Source organism: Balaenoptera acutorostrata, chromosome 12 (genome assembly GCF_949987535.1).
Source record: "Balaenoptera acutorostrata chromosome 12, mBalAcu1.1, whole genome shotgun sequence".
Lineage (NCBI taxonomy): Eukaryota > Metazoa > Chordata > Mammalia > Artiodactyla > Balaenopteridae > Balaenoptera > Balaenoptera acutorostrata.
This window is the reverse complement of record NC_080075.1, coordinates 64,512,881-64,526,119: the sequence shown is the minus strand read 5'-3', so window position 1 is coordinate 64,526,119 and position 13,239 is coordinate 64,512,881. Positions and strand designations below refer to the sequence as shown.

Here is a 13,239-nt window from a genome sequence, read left to right as displayed (position 1 = left end):
AAAGGGAACCTTTGTTTACTGTTGGTGGGAATGTAAATTGGTACAGCCACTATGGAGAACAGTATGGAGCTTCCTTAAATAACTAAAAATAGAACTACCATATGACCCAGCAATCCCACTTCTGAGCCTATCTCTGCAGAAAACCATAATTCAAAATGATACATGCACCCCAATGTTCATTGCAGCACTATTTACAATAGCCAGGAAATGGAAGCAACCTAAATGTCCACTGACAGAGGAATGGATAAAGAAGATATGGTAGATATATACAGTGGAATATTACTCAGCCATAAAAAAGAATGAAATAATGCCATTTGCAGCAACATGGATGGACCTAGAGATTGTCATACTGAGTTAAGGTAAGTCAGACAGAGAAAGACAAATATTATATGATATAGCTTATATACGGAATCTAAGAAAATGGTACAGGGACTTCCCTGGTGGCGCAGTGGCTAGGACTCCATGTTCCCAATGCAGGGGGCCTGGGTTTGATCCCTGGCCAGGGAACTAGATCCTACATGCATACTGCAACTAAGAGTTCGCATGTCACAACTAATGAACCCACACATAGCAACTAAGACCCGGCACAACCAAGTAAATAAATAAATATTTAAAAAATAATAATAAAAACAATTTTTTAATCAAAAAATGGTACAGATGAACTTATTCACAAAACAGAAATAGAGTCACAGATGTAAAAAACAAACTTATGGTCACCAGAGGGGAAGGGGAGGGGAGGGATAAATTGGGAGATTGGGATTGACATACACACTACTATGTACAGATAACTAATAAGGGCCTACCGTACAGCACAGGGAACTCTACTCACTACTCTATAATGGTCTATATGGGAAAAGAATCTAAGAAAGAGTGGATATATGTATATATATAACTGATTCACTTTGCTGTACATCTGAACACATTGTAAATCAACTATACTCCAATAAAAATTATTTTTTAAAATATAAATAATTAAAAATAAATTAAAAATTGAAATTAAAAAAAGTGAGAGAACTGAATTTCAAGGAAATTAAAAGAATTTCCTGAGCTCTTAGAGATATTTTAAAATTAATTAATTAAAATTATTTAATCAATGTAAAAAAAGTGATATTTCATTGCTTATTTTAAAGGAGAATTTCTCTCTCTCTCTCTCTCAATATTATTTTTTATTGTGGTAAATATGTATGACAAAAATTTTGCCATTTTAACCATTTTTCAGTTAATTAATTCATTAGCATTAGTTACATCCATAGTGGTATGCAAGCATAATTATGTATTTCGAAAACTTTTCATCACCGCAAACATTATTGCTTTTCGATTTGCATTTCGCTTTGAGCATCTCTTCATACGCTTTCAGTACGTTTATATTTGATTCTGCCTTATTCACCATAAGAAAACAAATTAAACTAACGAAAGAAAAGACGCTCTAAACCCTAACATAGCACATTGCCTCAGAGTCAGACAGCCTTGAATTTGAACACCAGTTCTTGCCTTTCCAGCTGGCTGACCCTGGGAAAGTCGCTTAATCTCTTTGAGCCTCAGTTCTCTTATCTGTAGTATGGAAGTAATAGTACTGACCCCTCTAGGTTCTTCTAAGTATTAAATGAGTTGATATATGTAGAAGGCTTACCACCATTCCCAGCATAAGTATTTCATAAATGGCAATTAGCATTATTATTATTAACATTAATAATAAAATTATTAATTATGTTTGGGCTGCCATTTCATCCAAACCTTCCCAGACTCAAAGGGTGGGACAGGCCATCCTCCATGTGGCAGTATCATCCTTACCACCAATGGACCTAGGCTCAGGACTTTGTGGAGGAAGAAACAGGATTGAGAAATTATTTAAATGCAGAACCAAGTGGAGGGAAAAAGCTTCAAACCATAATCTTAAATAAGGAGCAATCCCCAGGCTGCTATGCTAGTAAGGAAGATTTTCCTCCTCGGGCTGGGCTGTGTGAGTGCACAGTCCCCAGCAGGCAGTGGACCGACTCTGTGCTCCCTCCCACCCTGCTGAAGAGAAGGAGCTGTCATACTGATAAACATTTGAATCTCAAGGAGTGCCAGATGTACTTTTTTATGGTCTGTTTTTAAGATGCTGTGATAGGCTAATGTATGTTTTGGGTCTGAATCCCTTCAATTTAATTGATGACACTAATATGTAAGTAAATAAAATCCGGTAGGTTTCACTTATTATGTGAGCTATCCATCATTTGTGTTTTTGAAACATGAGTCAGGTTTTACTTCCCACTGTCATTATCTTGTGTCCTGTTCCCAGCAGCATAGACTACAGTCATTTCATTAAACTTGCCAAAATGTAGAAAGGACCGAAGCAAATTAAACCAAAAAATAGCTTTAACATGTAGGAAAATTATTTTTACTCCAAAAATGAGAGTCCAGTAGAATCAGCTCAGTAATGTTTGCACAGTTTTCTTTCTTTATGCAGTTTAATCCAGCTGTTTGCTAACATTTGAAAAAGAAAATTTAATTGCCCTGCTTAAGTCAATTTTAAAGTATACTTAAAATTTTCCATTTTATCTAGGTGCTTCTCTGCTACTTTTTAGAATTTCTAATTGTAGAATTTGCTGACTGAAAAGGTGTGCTTTGGGCTAGAAAAGAATATTTAGAAATCCTTAACCGCCCCCCACACCAAAAAAAAAAAAAAAAAAGTGGGCGTGGAAATTTGAAAGAGTACCGCCTAATTCAGCACTAAAACCAGTGTGAGAAGCAGTGTGTGTGTGTGTATGAGTGTGTGTGTGCATGTGTGTGTGTGTGGTGTAAAATGTGCTTTTCAAAGTGCTGAGAGGTTGATGGGAATGTTTGATTAGCTCCTCTCAGAAGAGAAAAGGTGCTTGGACCTCTTCTTATTTCTTCTTTAGAATAATTTGGATGGGATCTGTGATGCAGAAAAGCTTAAGGAAAAAAGGATATCCATTCTCTGTGGTGGAAAATTTTTGAAAAAAAATTGCTTTCTTCAAACAAGGTATGTCTGATGAATTGCTAAGCTAAGTAGATAGTTTGATTTCCATTCCTTGTTATGAAAAGACGAAAAGGTATTTATCATTAAGAAACTAGAATACATCCCTTGACCAAGTAATCAGTCTGTACAAATTTCAGTTTCAGGAGAAGTGAGATGGGAGTGGGTGGTAGTTGACATCCTTGAAAACAACTAATATATATATATCAACTATAAATAAATTGTGCTGAGATAAGATTAGAATAAGACTTTCACTGTATCTTTTAAACCAACTTAATTATGGTTAAAATAAGTTGAAAAGTATAATGCTTGTGCAGAGCTTTAAAGGACGTTTAAGTCTTGCCCTTTTTTATACTTTACTTCCTACATGGAATACAGTAGCAACAGAATGAATTGCTTATCACAACGTAGGAGAAAAGGATATGGGCATGTTAATACTAAATTAAAAGAGAAATTATTTAATGTAGATCTATACTTCTCTCTATTCAGACAGATCTCAGAGGAATGTGGCTAGATGTGCAATTCTGTATCTTGTTTACACTGGAAGTGTTTTCTTAGGTTGAATGCTTCTTAAACTGATAAGCCCAAGAAAGGGCTGGCATTGTTAAGTCACTACTGTAGCCCAACTTTGCACAGGGAAACAGGATACGAAATCTCTTTTAAAAATGATTTGTGTTAAACCAGCATAAACGTGAAATAAATGCCTCAAGCTCAGGTTAAACAGAGAGGATAAGACTGAATAATTAGACTCGATGGTTTGCTCTGAACAACCTACCGCATCTTTGCCATCCCCAAATCGAGAGGGGAATTCAAGATTTTCTTTGGGTTTATTGTAAATATAAAACCAGGCATTCTTGGCCATGGTGGTTATTCAAAAATGTGAGCACTAAGAAAATAGCATTTTGCCATTACGTTGTGTTGCAATAAATTTGGAAATTTTGGTGGTAACGTTCTGAGGTTGTTTTTCCGTTGGTCTCTTGAAAGATGAAAATAGCCTGCAGCAAGGCAAGATCAAATACTATTTGTTTGTGTATTTTCTCTGCTCTGTGTGTGAACTGAAAGCTACGCCGCCCATAGGAGAGCTGGAAGTGCTTCTCTTTTTTTTTTTTTCCTGTCTTTTATTTATTGAATTAAAATACCCTCTTTTGTAAAAGGCTTTAGACAAAGAATTGCAAGACTACAAGGGCTGCATTTTTAATTGCAATATGCTGGTTTCCCAGACTAAGCTTCATTTAAATATATCTTACACCGCACCACTGAAAGGAAATACGTTAGGAACTTTGGAAACGCTTAATATCTATTCTGACATAGTGTTTACTTTATGAATAGCATTCAGAAGATCTAATTATCTTTTTTGCCAAGTTGCTGATCACATGAAGAATAGTTTCTTTCAGAGAAAATACACTGGGTTTGAGAATGGTTTATGAATAGCATCAGGAGAACAAAAATGCTTGTGCTGTTCCCATCTGTAATTCCTGTAAGACATACTGTATACAGGAAAGCAGTGCAGTTCAGTGCCATGTCCCAAGCCAGGAACCCTAAATTTCAGTCACAGCTCTGCCACTACCTAGTTGTGTTACCTTGGAAAAGTTGTGTAACAGTTTTTGACTTCTGTTTCCCCATCTGAAAAATAGAAATAGCAATGCCTGCATACACCCCCCTCCCAGGATGGTCATGAGGTACAATATCGATTCTCAGTTTTAAAAGGGTTTTGAAATGTGAAAAGTTCTAAAAAAAATTGAATCAATTTTCCCACATATTCAAAAAAAAAAAAAAAAAAAAAGACCGCATGGGAAGGAATCATTGGTTGTAAAATAAATGTTTCGTGGCCTCCAGGATGTTCCCATGACACATGCCCACGTGTGCGACTTGTCCTCTCCTTGCTAGTTTGGAAGCATGAGCCAGGTATCAAGAGCAGCAGGTGCAGAGCACACGGCTCTGTCACTGGGAGGGCGTTCTAGCTGTGTGACCTTGGGGAGGTTACTCAATGTTCTCTGTGTCTCCATTTCCTCACAAATGAAATGAAGAAGTTGGACAAAATAGTCTCTAAGTTTCCCTCCTAATCCTATGGTTCTATGCACTGAAACATCTTCAGTGTTAAGACACGGCCAGGCCAATTTCACTGTTGAGACTCTCCGTATACTACAAAATCAAAACTGGGTTATGGAACCTATGGTATATTTAAAATGTTTATGTCTACCTAACTAAAGACTTAGTAACATAATTTTATGTTAATGAAATATAATTATGTGTGTATACATATATATGTGTGCATGTACATTTACATATATCTATCCATAGTGTACTGAGGACAGTTTGGTTCAAGTTGTATGACAGACTTCTTTTAGTTCTCTGGTATATTTCTAGGACAGTATAACCTCATGTCAAATATCTAAATTTAAGGCAAGGCCAAGTGGCCCTCCTATGCTTATGGATCCTATGGGGGCTTGTCAGGCAGGAGGCTCTGCCACTTCTTAGATGTGTTAACTTTGGCAAATTTTGTAAACCCTCTGGGCCTCAGTTTTCTCATCTGTAAAAAGGGTCTATTATTAGTGGTTACCTTATAGAGTTGTGCCAAAAAGCTTCAACTTGTACCTGGTACAACTGTCAGTACCAAACGTTAGCAAGTAATTTTTTAACGTATGGGATTGGAATGAAGAACTCAGATCAGCTGTGAAACAAATCATTTGCAATCTTCTTCAAACTTTTAAACATTAACTCTTTGGATGTAGTAAACAAATAGATATTTGCAACTATGTGATATTAATATAATTATTAGAAATGTGTTGCCATCTCTTCATCCAGAGGATCTGAACTAATCGATATTTCAGCAAATATTAAAGCCAAGAGAGGCATCTTCTGTAATGCCTGTATTTTGAGAAACCCTAAAGGTTCCCCTCTGGTTGCCTGAACATGCGTCTCCCTGTGGTTTGCAGAAGGTGGTGAAATTCCTTGCACCCTGAACACACATACAGTGAGAGAGAGAAGTGCAAAGGGAGTTTGCTAGTTTTCACAGACATGAAAGTTCCCTGTGCAAGCGGCAGTGAGCAGCTTCTGCTCGTGCAGAGAACGGGGCGAGAAAGAAGCGACAGACCAGGGCCAATCTAGGCTGCCACAGAAATGGCTCTCTGGCAGTGCCAGTTCTTAAATTTTCATTAAGGCCCAGGAGTGCACACAGAGGGCCAGGGCCTGACTCCTACACTGGCCTGCACCACTGGGCTCCCCTGCAACTAGCCTCCCCAGCTGCGCACCTGCACCCCAACTCCCCTCGCCAGACTCCACTGCTGTGCACAGCCCAAGATGAGACCCTGCAGTGACAGGAGTGCCCGCTGACAGCCAGGGGCCCCGCAGCTGCTAATGTGCCCTAAGGTGGCCCCAGCCCTTGCTGCTGACCCTGGCCCTCGCCCCTACATGTGTGTCTGCAACTGGCCCTGCCACTGGACACGCACCTGCAGTTGGTCCCGCAGCCCAGTGCATGCACACCCCCAGCTCCGGCCACCAGTACTGCCTGCCCTGGTCTCTAGCCACTGGAGGCGCCACTGAGGACCCCAACAGCCCTTGCAGCCACTATGGATCCCCCGCTGCGCTCTCCAGGGAGCACAGTGCTGCTGACGCTGTGGCCTGAGCTGTCAAGCTATCACATCCCCTTGGACCTGGAGGCAACACAAGCCCCATACGTGGGGCCCTGGCCCACTCGACCCGGGTCACAATACGCTCCAGTGTGCCCCCTCCCACAGGCAAAGGCCTTTCCTTACAGAAGTCAGTCCATGAAGTCTGAAAGAGGTGACTGCTTCTTCAAATGCACTGACATCCACACAAGGCTACGGGCATCATGAAGAATCAGAGAAACACGCTGCCACCAAAGAAACACAGTAAACCTCCAGTAACTGACCCCAAAGAAATGCAGATACATGAACTGCCTGACAAAGAATTCAAAATAATTCTAAAGATGCTCAGAGAGCTATAAGAAAATACAGATAAATAATCTAACCAAATCAGGAAAACAAAAGGAGAAATTCAACAAAGAGATAGAAAACATTAATAAAGAACCAAATGGAGGGCTTCCCTGGTGGCGCAGTGGTTGAGAATCCGCCTGCCAGTGCAGGGAACACGGGTTCGATCCCTGGTCCGGGAAGATCCCACATGCCACGGAGTAACTAAGCCCATGTGCCACAACTACTAAGCCTGTGCTCTAGAGCCCGTGAGCCACAACTACTGAGCCCACATGCTGCAACTACTGAAGCCCATGCGCCTAGAGCCCGTGCTCTGCAGCAAGAGAAGTCACCGCAATGAGAAGCCTGCGCACTGCAATGAAGAGTAGACCCCGCTTGCTGCAACTAGAGAAAGCCCGCACACAGCAACGAAGACCCAACACAGCCAAAATAAATAAATAAATTTAAAAATGTGGTCATAGTGTAGTTTAAAAAAAAAAAAAGAACCAAATGGAAATTTTAATTAAAAAAATACACACACAATTTTTTTTAATAAATTTATTTATGTATTTATTTATTTTTGGCTGTGTTGGGTCTTCACTGCTGCACGCAGGCTTTCTCTAGTTGCAGCGAGCAGGGGCTACTCTTTGTTGCAGTGAGCGGGCTTCTCATTGCAGTGGCTTGTCTTTGTTGCGGAGCACAGGCTCTAGGCGCCCAGGCTTCAGTAGTTGTAGCACGCAGGCTCAGTAGCTGTGGTTCACGGGCTCTAGAGCGCAGGCTCAGTAGTTGTGGTGCATGGGCTTAGTTGCTCCGCGGCATGTGGGATCTTCCTGGACCAGGGCTCAAACCCGTGTCCCCTGCATTGGCAGGCAGATTCTTAACCACTGCGCCACCAGGGAAGCCCACACAAACAAACTTAAGTCAGTCTGAGATCATCTAGGTGAATTCCTGTTTACAGACCAGGAGGTGAAGGGCCAAAATCGCATTCACAATAGAGCAAAGACTATTTCAGTTTTGTTGATTGCATTTTCCTATGGTTACCATGAAACAAACAGTTGTGGATACTGGATTCAGAGTTTGTTTTTAACCAACTAGAAAACTTTTCCACTCCAACAGACTGCAAACCTTAAAGAAATCCCGAGAGACCGCCTATCGGAAATGCTCAGGGCTGCCTGGGAAGTGCAAGGAGCAGGCATCAGCCGATGCTCTGAGTTGAGACCCATAAAATCGGCACATCGTGTGGCAACCTGCAAAAGGCAAATCTCTCGCAGGGCAGATGTGACTGGAATCCACTGCCGCATTCCTCTAGTGCTTATACCCTGAGGGAGAAAGGTGAACTAAGATGACAGATGCCAGAATCCTTCCTGAGTCAAATTCACAGGCCAGGGTCTTGAAACAAAGCAAAACAAAAATTCATTTGTTTAGATTCAGCTTAGAAAATATTTTGTCGTTTGTGTTTGATTCTGGTCTTATAATTAAAAACAAATATTTAGGCCCATTTCTGCTTCATTATCACTTTGCAAGATGCTTTTTTCAATTCTTTTTAAGAATGCTAGACATCATTCCTTAGCCATCCGATTGAGTCAAGTGTCCCACAATCATCTAGAAGATTTCCATGAGAATGGGCCAAAGATCCCTAAAAGTCTCTGAGCAGAGAAGGCAGGAACAAAACTACAGAATTGCTTCCTTTCTGGGGCCCTAGGAGAATTTAGCCCAGTGATAGTCATAAAGCCATGTGGTTCCTTCACCAAGAATCCTAAAATCAAGCCACGGCTAATCCTGGCAGAACCTTACTGAAAGAGATTCGACTGGTGGCTTTACCTCTGCCAAGTCCTAAAGTCTAAATGGGCCATGTTTTGCAAGAGGATGGTTATGAGAACAATGATGATGACAGTAATCATGACCCCAAAAACAACAATAATAAATACTGCCAACACTTACAGAGTTAGTCTTATGTGCTAGGCACTATTCTAAGCTCTTTTTCACATATTAACTCATTTAATCCTAACAGCTACCATAGGAGATGGGTGGTTATTGGTGATTCCCATTATACAGATGAGAAAACTTGAGACACTGAGAAGTAAGTTGTCCAAGGTCACACAGCCAGTAAGTGATGGAGCTCAACTTCAAACCCAAGCAGTCTAGCTTCAGAGCTCATATTCTTAACCTGCCAGGCAACAATTACACATGGTCCTGGTTTTTCTATCACTGCATCAAATGAATCTTCGCCATCCCTAAAAATACTGTTTTCAAGCCAAGTCAAATTTCTAAGAAATTCATTCCTCCTTGTAAGTATAGACTCCCCGGGAATACTGACGGAAGCGTGTGGAGGCATGGAAGCCACAGAAGGCTGTTAGGAAGAGAGGGTTTTTATTTCTGTCATTCTTGAGTAACTTCCTGACTTCAGAATCACTTTGCAGATGTGTTGGGAAGACCTGACTCTCAGGGGGAAGGCCAAGGAGCAGACTTCATTGTCAAGTTCTTTGAGTAGCCAGTCCCCAAAAGGTATCCTTTATCTTCATTCTAGGGTTAAATTGGCAACAAGTCACAGAAAGAATTCTACTTCCTTATGACTCAGACTACTTCAGAAAATCACTTTCCCTGATAAAGCCCTCTGCATTGACAAGACTCTAGTAAAAATTGCTCAAATTCTTTCCCTCAGTGAGAGAAAGGCTAAAGTTTGTGCGGACATGTGGTAAAGATTCATAAAAATCACCCTTCGGGCTCTAGTGAGAAGGAATTATGTCTGCATTTTTTCTTCTCAGAAACAAAAAGAAAAAGAAAATCTATTCCTTTGGGGGAACCCAATGTATAGTTTCCAAGAGATCAGTTCACTGACATCTCAATGAGAAGTGAATTCCCTCCTCTGGGCTCCTTTGTATCCCAGATAGAGAAAAGCATGCTTTTGATATAAAGGTACACGTCAACTTGCCCGGACTGGATTCACTTTTATAACATAGTGAGTAGATCTGTACTCTGAACAGTAAAAGGGGTCTGGGGAAGCAGAGATAGACAATGATAGCAAAACAAATATTCATTGGGCCACAGCCATGTGTCATCCACAATTCCATGTGCTTCAGAAGAACAGTGAACAAGATAGTCTCCATTCTCCTAGAGCTGCCAATCTGGGACCACACAATAAACAAATGCATGTAAGAGGTCTAGGTCTGGTGGTGATATGGGCTATGAAAAACTTAAGAAAGTAGGATAAGGGGGCTGGACAGAGGGGTGATGATTTGCATTGTGTAGTTAGATAAATGTCTGATAAAGGGACATTTAAACCTAGAGAAAGGTGAAGGAAGCCAGGGAGCAACCTATGTGGATAATAGGGGAAAAGCAAATGCAAAGGCCCTGAGGTTGGACCATGCTTGGGAGCAGGCTGAGTGAGGAAGACAGGAGGTGAAATCCAGGGTGTCCTTTGGAAAGCAGACACAGAGGCCACCATCCTAACGCTCCCGGATTTTCCCCAAATGCCGCCAGTGCCCACTCACACACTACCTGTGGGCAGTTCCTGCTTCTGCCCTGGATGAAATCTGAGTAGGTCCCTTAATATTGCAGATCACGCTCGGAGTTTTTTAAAAGAGCGTGCTCACATTACAGCCCCAAACAATCTCAGTTCAGTCATTAATGTGGAGGTAATACTTAGGCAATACTTAAAATCTTGAAAATGGCATTCACAGTTTCATCCCCCACCCCCAGGCTTGCTTTCTGCAATGGAAGGGGCATGACTTCATTCTCTTTCTCTGCTTTTGCACCTTTATCACCCTTCCGCTTGGCTGCTAATGGTAGTTTCTTCATGTCCAGAGTTGAAGAGTGTGCAGAGAGGAAAGACAAAGGTGACAGAGGTCCTTACTGGTTGGTACTGTTCTGAGCTGGCATCCAGGTTCCCTGGGCTTGGCAGGCATGTACAGCTGTTTCTTGTCCCCATGGAAGCACTTCCATGGGCTCTTCAGAGATGCCCCCGACTTTGCTGGGGACCCCTCAACTGCAGGTCCCAGATGTCACTACATATGAATCTGCTCTGGCTGGGGGCTTACGGTTCCATCCTCAGCCCCTGAGCAGCTGGCAATCGACCTCCAGTGGCTTTCTGCTGCCACCTCCTGAGCTCTCCTTGCACCCGGCTTGGGCAGGAGCTAACGCAACCTCAGGCTGACTCTCACACAGCTAGTCTTGTTTGTCACGAGCTGTTCCCTCTCCTGTCCTAATCAGGAGTCAGACACCAGTGCACAATGCCCTCAAGCCCAAGGGATGCAACTACTCAGTCTTTTCAACTGGGGTCACCAGGCATCCAAGTTGGACTTCCAAAGGAAGTAACCAAGAACCAGGATCCCCAGCCATCTGCATTCTTCCAGACAACATAAGTGGTTGTAGGAGCCGAGAGGGTAGTTGGAGATCAGAAGGCAGAGTTTCTTTAGGAAAAGTTGTTGGCATTTTCCCTCCTCCTCTCCCTCCCCAGACGCAGAAGGGGGGCCGGTGGTCTCCCCACTCCCACCCACTTCAGGCAATGGTGAGAGGAGCCTCAAGGAGACCACTTCAGAACATGGAAGTAGTTAGCTCTTAGTCTCAGCTGAAACTAAGACAAAGGATCATCCCATTTTAACATCCCATTACAAAGCCAATTACAATACTCTCAGATGTTTATTTAGATGGGTGTGTTATGTCTGGTTAAACTTAAAAATATGGCTGGTGCATCACTTTACCCTAAATAACATTTATGAGAGAGAGAAAGCCGTGTGTGAGTTCAGGCCCAAATATGACTCTTAAACAAAAAAATCTCTTAATCTTTATAGCTAAGACAATTTTATCACACAAAGTATGTATTTCACGGTGTACATCTAAACTATCGTCAACAGAGTATTTCAAAAAGCCTAGGATAGATGCATCAAGACAAAAACGAAGGTGAAACCATCTTTAGAGTAAAATGGGGTAGTGAGTGGGGTTAAATGTTTGAGGCCTGGAATGACATTCTGGTTCTGCTACATGTTCATGCCATAACTTACTTACAGCTTACTGAAGTTGGACAGCTTCCTAAAGTTCTCTGAGCCTCCATTTCGTACCCTGAAAAATGGGCACAATAGTACTTACCTGATAGGATCACCATGATAAATAAGATCACAACATGTGCAGTGTGTAGCATATGGTGAGCATTCAACAAACAATATTATTATAGGACTCTAAACTTCTAAAACTTTCCATGAAGAGGAACAAAGGACCAATCCCATCTCGTGTAACAGGCCACTAGACAGCTCTGCCACGACTGTCAGGAGGGCTCAAAGGCTCCGGAAGAGCCGGAAAGGTCCGAGAGGGCCTCTGGAGCATGAGGCTTCACGGCTCCCTTTGGAAAGCTGGGTCGCCTGCTTCTAAATGCCTCTCTTTCTGCTGGTCCCCTCTAATTTCTGGGACTTAATCCTCCACAGCCCTCAACAGCTCAGCGGCGGTCACGGCCCTCCTCGACCCCCTCCGCTCTCCCCAAGCCTCTGGTTGCTGGCATTCAGGAATGCACTCTGACCCGCAGCCCCACGCCTGCCTCACAGCAGCACGAGGAGACCTAAAACCCTGTCATCTGAGACGAACCCACTCTTTACCCAGAGGCAGACAGGAAGATACTATGGATCCTGCAGACACACCCTCATCTTCCTTCCTACCTCAGCTGGAAGGCTGTGCCAGACTCGAAAATGTTTTTCTGGGCCTCAAAATTGAAGACAGACCAAAAAGCACACAGTGTTCGGGACAGTCAAGGCTCTGGGGACCGCAGTTGGACTGAACCAAATAGCCAGCTCCAGATCACAGTGGACGGCCCCTTGGCAACCACAAACCTCAAAGCCCAAGGGAGAAAACTCACTGGGAGGAGGGAGGGCTAATCCACAGTGTCAAACACATTAGGTAAAGAAGCTTCTGATGAGAGAAACTATCTTTCAAAGCTTCCTCCAGGAGAATCTTTGAAACCGAGAACAGTGTCCAGAGTAAGTAAGAGGAGCAGCCATTGTCCACCTCGTCTTTTCCTGAGATCCTCTGCCCTTCCCCCAGATCTACTGCCCTTCGTGCCCTGCTTCCATTACACAGGATAAATAACTCTTGGAAGGAGTTCTTTAGAGCTCATCTGGGTGCATGTCTGCAAACTAGTGTTTTTTCCCACTGGCAATATAAGATCTAAACTACCACTTCAGAAACGTAATTACTGTTTGCAGTCTCACTAGAGATCACTATTGGTTGAAGCTTTTGTGGATGTGGGGTAAGCATTACCATATGTCAGACTCTTAACGAGGTACAAAATGATGGTCTGAAACACATGCACCAGAAAAGGCTTTCTCTTTTTGGTTTTGTGAC

The 13,239-nt window shown here is 42.4% G+C and overlaps 1 protein-coding gene across 4 annotated transcripts in view; it reads left to right on the top strand.

The window, feature by feature from the left end:
* Positions 1–2,751: 2,751 nt before the first annotated feature.
* The window catches only part of VIT (vitrin), a 132,027-nt gene continuing 121,539 nt past the window's right edge, over positions 2,752–13,239 (top strand). For all 4 annotated transcript variants that reach the window (XM_057558271.1, XM_007191414.3, XM_007191413.2 and 1 more), the window contains exon 1: positions 2,752–2,986. The gene's annotated coding sequence lies outside the window, so the exon portion shown is untranslated. The remainder of the gene's footprint in view (positions 2,987–13,239) is intronic.